This window comes from Nycticebus coucang, chromosome 2, assembly GCF_027406575.1.
Source record: "Nycticebus coucang isolate mNycCou1 chromosome 2, mNycCou1.pri, whole genome shotgun sequence".
In the NCBI taxonomy this organism is placed as follows: domain Eukaryota; kingdom Metazoa; phylum Chordata; class Mammalia; order Primates; family Lorisidae; genus Nycticebus; species Nycticebus coucang.
Window position 1 is genome coordinate 144,622,596 of NC_069781.1, and position 12,632 is coordinate 144,635,227.

Below are 12,632 nucleotides of genomic sequence, written 5' to 3' on the forward strand. Positions count from 1 at the left end.
GCTGCTTAAGCTACAGGCTCTGAGCCTTGGCTTGACTATTGTTGGTATATATAAAGGCTACTGATTTGTAGAAACTGACTGTGTATCCCAATACATTGTTATATTCCTTAATCACTTCTAAGAGCTTTTGATTGAGTCCTTGGGATTTTCCAGGTATAAGATCATGTCATCCACATAGAGCAAGAGTTTGACTTCCTCTGTCCCTATTTGAAAACCCTTGATCCCCTTCTCTTGCCTGATTGTGATGGCTAGGACTTCCAGTACTATGTTGAATAACAGTGGTGACAATGGGCATCCTTGTCTAGTTCCAGATCTGAGTGGAAATGCTTTCAATTTTACTCCATTCAATATAATATTGGCTGTGAGTTTGCTATAGAGGGCCTCTATCAGTTTAAGAAATGTCCCCTTTAAGCCTATTTTCTTAAATGTTCTAATCATGAAAGGATGCCGGATATTATCAAAAGCCTTTTCTGCATCATGGAATTATATAGTCTTAGTTTTTATTTTATTTATGTGGTGAATTATGTTTATGGATTTATGTATGTTGAACCAAACTTGTAAGCCTGGGATAAAACCAACGTGATCATAGAACACACCTTTTTTGATGTGTTACTGAATTCTGTTTGCTAGGATCTAGAGCAAGGTCCCCTCTAGTGGGCAGGGGAGTCAGGAAAGATATCTGCCAAAGTAGAACTGGGGCATCACTGCCTCTGTGTCCACCACTAATTCAGCCTGCACAACTGAATCAGCAGGCACCATCATCTCTCCCTGTGCTCCCTGCTTCCACATGTGTCACTATTTCCATGCTGCTGTCCAGCGGTCCACACAATGCCCAGGCCTCTCAGTGAATTTGCCAAATACTTCAGGCTCTGCAGGGGGTAGACCTTAAGGCAGCTAGGATGGGGGAAAGGGTGAACTGTGTGTTCAGAATTGCAGAGAAAGTATTTGTTCACTTTTGTGCCAGGCAGGATGACACCTGCGCTCAGTGGTGGGACTACTCCAGGAGGAGGAGGAGGACTAGGGTTTAGCAGATCTCTTCCATGGGGTGATGTGAGTGGTCCTTTGTTCTCTGCTCACTTGCAGAGAGCCTTCCACGGGCCTCCTGTTTGGGGGAGGGGTCTCCCATTCTCTTTGCAATGGGCTTCGTACATGGTCTTTGTTATCTTTCTTTCTCTTTCTTGGACTTGCAGCTTGTCCCAGCAGAGATGATGTTTACCTCTCTATCTTCTTTCCATGCTCAGCTCCCCACCTTTGGCTTCACCAAGTCCACAGGAGCCTCTGGCAAAAGCTGTTTCCACTTGGACATCTTGATTCCTCCTACCCTGATAGCTGTATTCTTAAGATCATTATGTAAAGAACTAAAAGTTAATTTCTTTTTTTTTCCAAGACAGAGTCTCACTGTATAGCCCTCGATACAGTGCCGTGGCATAACAGCTCACAGCAACCTCAAACTCTTGGGCCTAAGTAATTCTTCTGCCTCAGCCTCCCAAGTAGCTGGGACTACAGGCACCTGCCATGACGCCTGACTATTTTTTTTGGTTGTAGTTGTTGTTTGGCAGGATTGGGCTGGATTTGAACCGCCAGCTCTGGTGTATGTGGCTGGCATCCTAGCTGCTGAGCCACAGGCACAGAGCCTACAGTGAATTTCTCTAATGTAAAAGAGGAGTTTAAAAGCTGTGTACAGGGGAGGCGGAGCATAATGGCGGACAGGAAGGACGTTTAGTTCAGCTCTCCTGGAACAACGAGTGAGAGTAAGTGGGCTAGATCATTCCCGATGTTAGAACATTGGTGTGGAGTGGCAGTTGGGGTGTGCAGCAAGGTGGCATATTCCTGCATTTGGAGTGTAATCCAGAGCTAGGGAGACTGCCAGGAAAGTTCTGCCCCATGGCTGCAGTGACTGTGGGTGGCAGTGGTGGCAACCAGCCCCACCATAGAGGATTGCAGTTCCCAGTTCCTGGGGAAACTAGGTATTGTGTGCAAAGATTGGTGAAGTGTGGACGAAATTAGGCAGCCAAAGTGGAGTGCCATCTGGTGCAGCACTACCATGGTTAGGTGGCAGAAGAGACACTCACACAGGAAAGATCCCAGATTATTTGGGAGATGGTGTCACTGCAGGCACCTTTCTGCACAGGCCAGGCACAGCAATTTGAGTCTCACCTGCAGACAGACGTCCTACACTCAGAACTGGCTGAGGTTATCTTGCACTTCACGGGAACTGCTGCAGGGAGAATTTGTGAAACCTGCCTGTTAAGATTTTTGATATCCCTAGGGTAAGCAGTTCAGTGGGGTCTAGGCACCAAGCAGGTAATGAGGCAAACACCAAGAAAAATTTAAGCTGGGAAACAGGTATAAGCCTTGAAACCATTCATGGCGCCGCCTGGTGTCCATAAAGTATATTGTAACATAAATATACTCCTATTAAAGTCAATCCCTACAGCATATATGTAGTCATATGTTTTTATATATATATAAAAAAATTTTGTTGCCTTTTTTCTCTCTTTGCTCATTCTTTTTGCTTTCGCCCCCTATTTTCTTTCTAGTAGAAGTTATTGTTAAATTTTTTAAAATTATTTTTCCCTGCTTCTTTTTTTTTTGACAGAGTCTCACTACATCACCCTTGGGGGAGTGCTGTGGCATCACAGCTCATGGCAACCTCTAACTATCTTGGGCTGAGTGGTTCTCTTGCCTCAGCCTCCCAGGTGGCTGGGGCTGCAGGCTTCCACCACAGTACCTGGCTGTTTTTTGGTTGTGGTTGTCATTGTTGTTTGGCAGGCCCCAGGCCAGATTTGAGCCCACCAGCTCTGGTGTGTGTGGCTGGTGCCTTGGCCACTGGGCTACAGGCACTGAGGCCTCCCCTTCCTCTTATGGTTGCTGAGAGTGTTTACATCAGGCTGTTCGAGTTTTTTGTTTGTTTGCTTGTTTTTGTTTTTGATTGCTTGTGTGTCTGTTTGTGTGCCTGATTTTTTTGTTTGTTCATTTTGTTTCAATGTGTCTTGTGTTCTGCTAAAACCTCAGGTTGGCTGTTTTCCCTAACTCCAATTTTTGCATTCAACAAGAACAAAGGGGAGTGAGGAAAGATAGCCAACTGAAGCCAGTTTTCAACAGAAGCTGAGATAATGGCCAGAAAGAACCAAAAAAAGCTGAAGGGTGGGAGCCACGTTGACAGAAGAGATTGATAACTGCATGTCTTCTCTGCTGAGGCAAGCTGCAACTCCAACAAATTTCAGATACAGAACCCACCCCAAAGAGGATGTGTGTCCATCCCCTCCCCCAAGAGAGTTGCTTGCTTGCTGTGAGATCTGTACTAGTGAGCGGTGAACTGAGGAACTGATGTCTTCTTCTCTCACTCCAGGGGAGCAAATTGCTGGAAGCTGGGACTCCTCCAGAGAGTCCCTGCTGTGAGCCTGGGCATTCTCGTCTGGCATGAATGTTGAACAAATATTTTCCCTGCCATTTTGAACTCCCGTCCACCCTTCCCTTTAGCCTGGCTGTCTAGACAACCCCTGCAGAGACCAGAACATTCACGGTTCTTTGTTAAGACTGGGCATTGCATGGTCTGAGGTAGTGCAATTACACTTTAACTGTGAATCCAGTAAAGTGCAGAAAGGCACAGTGGGGAAGGTGTCTGGCTTGGCTCTGAGAAAGAGCAACTCAGCAGCAGGTGGAGGCTTGGGTCACCATACAACAGGTGGAGGCTCAGGAACTGCTGAGGAATGGGAACCCGAGTGGAGACACCTCCCACCTAGCAGCAGCATTAATAGAGCAATCCTGCCAGGGTCAAATTTCAGAGAGACACCTTCCCAATTCTGTGGACTGCTGGGACCTAGATCTCACATTGCAGGGATACCAGAGGAGCAGAGCAGCTGGGGCAGAGGCACGGTCTCTGAGGGTGAAAACATTTGCTGCTCTGTTAACCTCTGGTTTGGAACTAGCTCAGGTGGAACACTCCCAAGTTTCCATTCAGCACCCCAAGGTTATCAGACTTCAACTCCCCCAGCCAGCTGGTGGCAGAGTGTGGTCACTTGGCTGATGAGGCATTGACTTCCCTCTGACTTGGTAGGCCAAAATCCCTGGTGTATTTGTTCATTGGAGGGAACTGGGCCACAGCTTGCTGTGAGATCTCTACTAGTGAGTGGAGAACTGAGGAACTGATGTCCTCTTCTCTCACTCCAGGGGAGCGAGTTGCTGGAAGCTGGGACTCCTTCTCCAGAAAGAAGGAGCTATCTGAGAAGGATAACCCAGGGGCTATCACTACCTGGGTGTGATGGAGGTGCAAAGTGGGGAAGGAGGCACTAACCCCCTGGACCATTTTGCTGGGTGGGCCTTTCTGACTCCACAGAGCACCAGAGTGAGTTACACATGAGCTGCCAGTTGACCCCTGCTGCCTAGATGATGAAGACCTCTTGAACACTCCCACCTGATCAGAGTTTGTGTTGACCAGGACAATTGGTTTGGAACGCTTGACCTGGGCTGATCACCTGGGGACCCACCAATGTCTTACCCTGTTGTACCCTTGTTGTGTTGTTGTGGGAGTATGGGATTCTCCTCTTCCAGTTGTCACCTGTGATGGTGGGGGGTATGTCTTAGTTGCTTATATATCTCCACAGCTGAGATTTCAGCTCAAAGCCACTGATTCATTAGGAATGGACAGAGACTAGCTGAATACAGGTCAGAGCCATCTAGTCCCACCACACCAAGCAGGTCCCCAGAGTTTTAGGCTGTAGTACTGAATGGGACATTTGTAAAGTTCTAGGGAAAAGCTGCAATCACCAGTCCTAGTTCTTTGGTAAAGGGCTGGTTAATAACAACTCCTGGAGCCCTCAATTCAATTTTACATTACCAGCTTCTCTAGCCAAATGGTGAAAAATAATCATGGGGCAGAATCAGAGGAAAAACTCTGGCAACATAAATAATCAGAGTAAATCAACTCCCCCAAGGAATGACAAAGGACACACAATGGAAGATCCTGTTCATAAACAAATGACTGAGATGTCAAAAATCGAATTCAGAATTTGGATTACAAATAAGATTAACAGAATGGAGGTAAAGGAGCAACTCAAAAGTTGCCTCAAAAATTCAGTGAATCCAAAGACAAATCACCAAAGATTTTGACACATTGAAGCAAGAACATGCAGCCCTCAAAAATCTGAGAAACACAGTAGAATCCCTCAGTAACATAATGGAGCAAGCAAAAGAAAGGATCTCTGACATTAAAGACAAAGCTTCTGAATGCTCCCAAATGCTCAAAGAGGAAGAGACGTGGAGAACAAAAATGGATCATTCCCTGAGAGAATTGTGGGACCACTCCAAAAGAGAAAACATTCACCCTATAGGAATCCCTGAAGGAGAAGGGGATAGTCATAAAGGCACAGATACTCTACTCCAAGAAATAATTGAGGAGAACTTCCCAAGCATGGCAAGAGATACTGAAATTCAGGTAGCAGACAGTTTCAGAACTCCGGCATGACTCAAACCAAATAAAGCATCTTCTAGTCACATTGTAATTAACTTCGCCAAACTTAATATGAAAGAGAAAACCCTGCAAGCAACCAGATGTAATAAAATCATAACCTACAGGGCGGCGCCTATGGCTCAGTGAGTAGGGCGCCGGCCTCATATGCCGAGGGTGGCGGGTTCAAACCCAGCCCCGGCCAAACTGCAACCAAAAAAAAAAATAGCCGGGCGTTGTGGCGGGCACCTGTAGTCCCAGCTACTCTGGAGGCTGAGGCAAGAGAATCGCTTCAGCCCAGGAGTTGGAGGTTGCTGTGAGCCGTGTGATGCCACGGCACTCTACCCGAGGGCGGTACAGTGAGACTCTGTCTCTACAAAAAAAAAAAAAAAAAAAAATCGTAACCTACAAAGGGAAGACCATTAGAATGACTGTAGATCTCTCTGCTGAAACTTTTCAAACAAGAAGAGGATGGTCATCGACCTTCAATCTCCTAAAACAAAACAACTTTCAGCCCAGGATCCTGTATCCAGCTAAATTAAGCTTCATTTATGATGGAGAAGTTAAATACTTTAATGACGTACACATGTTGAAGAAATTTGCTATAACCAAATCAGCTCTTCGGGATATCCTCAGACCCATCCTCCATAATCACCAGCACAATGCTCTAACACCAAAGTAAACTCACTCTGAAATTCTTGACCAAAACCCAATTTTCACAGTGGTGAAAAGATTTAAAATGTCCACTGGACTTTCAAAAACCTTAACACCCCAAATATTACCAGGCTTATCAATAGTCTCAATTAATATGAACGTCTTAAACTGTCCTCTTAAGAGGCACAGATTGGCTGACTGGGTACAGAAACTCAGCCAGAAATCTGCTATATACAAGAATCTCAAAAAAAAAAAAAAAGAATCTCATCTTACCTTAAAGGATAAATACAAACTCAGGGTGAATGAATGGACATCTGTAATAGAATGCAAACATTTGACCATTTGAAGACTCATAGCCATATACATGCAAAGCCTCTAATCAATATTAGTGACACATTCTTAAACAGTAACAACAAATCATTATCCAAAATCTGAAGGAAGCTTCCAAAAATAAAAGACAGACTACATCAAAACAAAAGAGGGTATTCAACTGGAGCAAAGAAAACATAACCAGTGAAAATCTTTTAAAATATACAGAGGGTGCCAAAAAAAAAAATGTACACGGATTTTAAGGGATGTTATCTATGTATTACTTTTCCAAGCTGAATTGAAGGTACTGTTACTGGTCAAAGATACCTAGACATGCTACATACATCCATTTTACCTGCAACCTGTACACTTTTGGGGAATGATAGATTTTACTTCCAACAAGATCTCTGAAAATGTGTATACATTGGCTGAGCATGATGGCTCACACCTGTAATCTGGGAGGCCGAGGTGGGTGGATTCCTTGAGCTCAGGAGTTTGAGACCAGCCTGAATAAGAGTGAGACACCATCTCTAACAAACATAGAAAAAGAAACTAGCCTGATGTGGGCAAGTTCTGTTGTCCCAGCTACTCAGGAGGCTGAGGCGCAAGGATTGCTTGAGCCTAGAAAGACTCTGTCTCAAACAAAAAAAAGTGAATACATTTTTTTTGGCATCCTCTGTATATTTACTACCCTAAAAGGGATAAGAGACAACATCACATCTATGAAAGAAAATTAAAATATATAAAAACTTGAAGAATTATAAAAGTATATTTAGAAATTTAAATAACCAAAATTATATTATTTAAACAACCAAATTATATTCTTTTATAATGTAATAAACTGAAAGTTTTCCCTTTCAAAAGGGAAATATCTTTCTTTTTTTTTTTTTGTGAGGTTACTACATCAGCAGGATTTTGGAATTTAAACATCACTACATTATAGAGACTTTACTCTGCCTTCCAGTATAGCCACCAGACCTACACACCAAACAATTACCAAATATCAGGCGTGATGGAAGACTAGAGATATCACTTTGCCAGCTGCTCTTGGTGTGACAGGGGACAGAGGATTTTGCTGGGGGAACCTAGCCAGAAACATTGCTCTGGGGGCACAGTGAAGCAGTAGGAGACTCTAGGAGTCAGTGAGGTGGTCGGGAGCTGAGGAGGACCAGCACAGAAGGCAGGTCCTGGAGTATGGGCACATATTGGCTGGCAGCCCTCTTATGGAGCACTGGAGGTGGGAAAGAGCTGTCCTGCAGTTTTTGTTTTTGGACTGGACTGCTCCCCGGACTGGCTTGGAGGGGCTTAGATGAACAAGGGAACTTGAGCAGTGTCAGCAGTGTGAAGCTCCCATTGGCTTGGTTATGGGCAGGCCACCATTGAGGGAAAGCCATGAGGGATAAACAGTCTGCCAGGTCCTAGGGCATGGATGGCTTTAGTGTACCCATTGAGCTTGGGCAGCCATCCTTGGGGTGAGTTAAGTGTCCTCCCAGGGACTTTGTTATCAGGGGGCACTGTTAGAAAGGTCAAGATGTGCCACCTCAGAGATCCGGTGAGAGCTTTGGGATCCTAATCCCATGAAACTCGAGTGCTGGTGAAGTGATCAGGCCCTGATTGGGGGGCATGTAAGTCAGGAGGACAGGTTTGTGTCTTCATTCCCTTTTATTCTTTTTTTTTTTCTTTTCTTTTCTTTTCAGTTTATTTATTTATTTATTTATTTTTTTGGGCCAGGGCTGGGTTTGAACCCACCACCTCCGGCATATGGGACCGGCGCCCTACTCCTTGAGCCACAGGCGCCGCCCATTCCCTTTTATTCTTTATTTATTTTTTATTTTTTCCTTTTTTTCTCTCCTTTGGTAGAGATTTTTCTACTTTTCTACACCTCATACACATACATTTCTTTTTTTTTTCGCATTCACGATATCTTTTTAAAAGCACATATACTGTTAAAAATGCTATTTCTAGGTGCTAGCCCTATATACCGAGGGTGACGGGTTCAAATCCTGCCCTGGTCAGCTAAAACAGGAGTGGCAACTGCAACAAAAATAGCTAGGCATTGTGGTGGGCGCCGGTAATCCCAGCAATTCTGGAGGCTGAGGCAAGAGAACTGGCCTAGACCAAGAGCTGGAGGTTGCTATGAGCTGTGATGCCATGACACTCTACCGAGAGTGACAAAGTGAGACTGTGTCTCTACAAAAATGCTATTTCTAAAGAGAAATAAACAAATTAAGAAACTTTTAAAAATGTAAAACAAAAATAAGATGTGCAAGGTCTACGTAGTAATACTGCTGGCTATGCAGATGGTGTCTTTCTGTGTACCCAACATGGCTTGAGCTTAGGAGATCACAAATTGAAAAATCATTCAGCACAGGCAACTTCTGCCCTCTCCAGATTATGTCACTAAAACCCAGAAATAATGCATTTCTAACTGTCATATGAGAAGCAAATATTTGAACTCTCAACATCTTTTCCAAACTGAAAACTAGATTTAAAAACTTAACACTCAAAAAAGCTCTTATATTTTCCTTTGGATAGACTTTTAGCTAGTTATTATACAAGCAATATTTTCTACTTAAGTTTTTTGGCCTTAGAATTTTTTAAAAAGTATAAAATTCTCTAAAAATACAAATGTGACAAATTTTATGTGAGGCCCAATGTTACAGAAGTCTATTAGCAGGTATTAGTCACAAAGTATTCATTACTTTGGGCTGCTGCTAAAATTTATGATGCCTCAAGAGCTTATAACATCTAACTGAAGGACCCAGTGACACCATTTTGGGCTTTTCATCATTTCAGGTTTTTGTCCTCAATTTTAAAAGGCAATCTGAAAATCCTTTGTTTCATTTCTTAGTAAACCATACCCCTCCCTATCTCCCAGGATGAGTCCCTATCTCCCGGAGTGTGTCAGAACTGCCCTCCACCCCTGGCTGTTGAGATTGGCAGGACCCTATCAGCTTTAAATTCTCGTATAGGCATAAGAGATAACTAACCCAAAGGCCACGCTTCACTTCCCACGCCCTTCACCCCATATCCACTGCAAAAAACCCCGTGTGTGACAAGTACAGGGCTCTTGGTCCCAGCTGCATCTGGGAAGGCTGACAGCCCTGGCTTGAGCCTGAATAAACACCCTGGTGTGATTGCATCAGTGTCTGGCTCTCTCGTATGGTCGTTGGGGATTCTGATTCTGGGGTGCAACATAACAACTAGCCTTTGTTCAAGTGTCATTTTGTTAAAATACTAAGACATCTTACCTTCAATTTTTTTTAATTCAATAATTATTTTAGAAATTAAATGCATTATTGCAGAGAAGAGCTTTAACAAAACTGCTTGGTCAACTAATGACAAAATAGTTTCATATCAGAAACTTATGTTAAGTTTTCAGAAAAAAGTCTTGGTATGTTTATGATAAGTTGTATAAGGAATAAAGTTTTGATATTAAAAATTCCCAGAATCTCAAACTTTCACCTTTATCCCTCTCAAAATTATTCTGCAGATCTTACAATAATAAAATAAATAATACATTTATATGTGAATATTTTAAAGAAATATGATCCTGAATCTCATATTGAACAAAAATAAATAATAAAAAAAGTAATTCTGGCAGTATGCACATTAAACACTGTGAAAGAAAATATCCTGACAAAATACCAGTGTATCACCTTGATGATAAAACAACCTGTGATTATAAGGGATAATCCAATCAACGTGGAAAAAATATCTAATTGCTGTACAATTCTTCTCAGAAAAGTTTGGGCTTGGGATTATAGTTCTCTACTAAGCAGATCTGTGGTCCAACAGTGAAATCATATAGAAAGCTGAACTTTAACCCCAGTTAGAAACAACCATGTTTTCTGGAGCCTACTTTTAAAAAGGTGTCTGGCAAATGAACACTCAGCCTTTGTATTTCCTGTAGGAAATAATGTTCCCCATACAGTACTAAATTTCGGAAGTTTCGTGTTTAAAAAAACTCCCCTCAACCAAAATAAAACACCCCCAACCCAATTCCAAATAAACTCCAACAATTCACATTATTAACATTCCTAATTCCCACACTCTTGCTGGGAGAAAGCAAGTGAGGCTGCAGACCACTGGAGGCTGAGCAAACCTCACAGGTGGGCTGCTGTATGATCCCTGCCAAGTATCTCTCTCATCTTGGTTGAAAACTAGCTCCTGATGTAATCCCTAAGAAATATGTTTTCCTTTTTAAAGCATATCTTTAAAAAAAAAAGGCGATTCCCCCCTTCAAAATTAGTACAAAGTTAAAAGAAATGCAAATAAGCTACAATCTATTCCAAGCACAGCACCACAAGAAGATTCACACACACTATTTGGTGTTTCATGCTGGTTTTCCTTTCACTCTTTTAAGGCAGTGGCTTCCACAGGTCAGTTCAGAGATAAAAAGCATGGTTCATGGCAGTCTGCTTTGCAATGCCAATTTGTTCTCTGGGAATATCTCACTTCATTCCCTGAAATTAGAGCTTTTTGGGTTCAAAACTCCAAAGGCTGAGACACAGCCTCTGGGGTCTTTTGCCACAGCTGGCACTCTTTTATTAGGTACTTGTTTTCACACAGGAGTTCATCTTTTTTTCCCCTCCCTCAGACTTTTATTACAAAGTCATCAAGTTTGTAAGAACCTGTTGTTTCTGACTTTGGCAGGCTGCACTTAAATGCTGAAACCACAGCATTGCATTCATTCTATTGCCAACTTAAAACTTGTATGAATTTCTTTTCTTGAAGTCAGTCAACAGGAAGAGATCTGGATGTTCTGGGTCATCAGCCATCATCATCAACCATCCTGCTACAGATACATTCTTATTTGATGTGGATTTGAAATGTCTTCTTTCCATAGCCTTTAGAGATTTAGCAGCATAGTAAAAAAAGTTGTGTCCCACACAAAGCTGCCCAATATTTTGTCCAAGAGGCTACTGTAGTTTTTTTGCCTTCTTTTAACAAAGTTTTTCCCCTGAGAACACCTTGAATAGTAACAGCTCCTGGATATAAATTTATTGCCAAATCTTCTGATTCTGCAGAACTGCTGGCCTTCATGTGGCTTCAATAGCCATTTCATGCCACTCTTGTCACCAGGCTGAGAGAATGGTATAATCTGTTCCTTTCAAAAGCAGGCCATGAGGTCTGTTCACTTAGTTCAGAACCATCACTGCTACCTATTGATGTTCCATTAGAAAGAGCAGAACTTTCAGCTTGGCCTCAAGATGGTGCCTGGGGCTCCATGATGCTGTCATCTAACAAATGTCATGGCCCTGCATTTGGGAATGTTGCACTCTTCAAGTCTGCTGTGTTCATTTTATGAATGAAATTGTAACTCAAACTGTGGCAATTCCAATGTCCATGTGGAATCAGGTTCCGAAGGGAGGGGGGGTGTCTGAGGTAGCAAGCCTCCTTCAGCTGCCACACTTTTTCTCCCACTTTGTGGTGATGCTTCCACTTCAGGACCTACTAATTCTTCCCTGGAAGCAGCAGAACATGGTGTGCTTGTCCCTGGTTCTATCTTTCATGAAAGCTTATAATTATCGTCTTCCACAAACTTTTGTAGCTCTTTCTTTTTGGACATAAGGCAACATGGGGATATCATATTCAGAAGACTGCTGTAAATCAGAAATTATTAGAAGGATGTTATTCATTAAATTTGATCTTGCTCATTTTCTAGAATGCTGCCAGTTGATGGGTATGCTGAATCAATGTATGTTAAATCTGACAGATACCTAAATAGGGAATGCAAGGTGTCATCTTTAAGCTACTTATATATTCTCTGAGTCTTTTGTAGTTATCTTCTTTACTCATTATATACTCTAATTTTTCAAAGGTAGTTTTGTCTTTGCAACTTAGTAATGCTCATGTTTTAGTCAACCTGAAAACTGGGGCACTCTGTAAGCCAGAAACCACTGCCCTAAGTGCATTTCTTAGCACTTTTAATATAGTGGCTCAGATCTTCTTTGATTTTTTTTATAATCATTCCAATACCCACACTTTGTTGAATGCTTAAAATGTGCTAGTTATTCTGACTGTGTTATGTGTATTGTCTCATGGGATCCTCAAACAACCACACAAAGTAACCCTTAATGCAATTTTAACAGTAAGAAAATGGAGGCAGATAGAAAAAGGGAGAAACATGACTTGTTTAAGGCTATTTCTACTAGTAGATAGAAAAGCTGAGAAACAACAAAAATGGCAATCTTTATATATTTTTAAAAATGTAACT

General features: G+C 42.3%; 1 pseudogene; it reads right to left on the reverse strand.

The window, feature by feature from the left end:
- Positions 1 to 11,019: 11,019 nt before the first annotated feature.
- LOC128560372 (ras-specific guanine nucleotide-releasing factor RalGPS2-like) lies at positions 11,020 to 12,386 on the reverse strand (annotated as a pseudogene).
- Between the last annotated feature and the right edge of the window lie 246 nt (positions 12,387 to 12,632).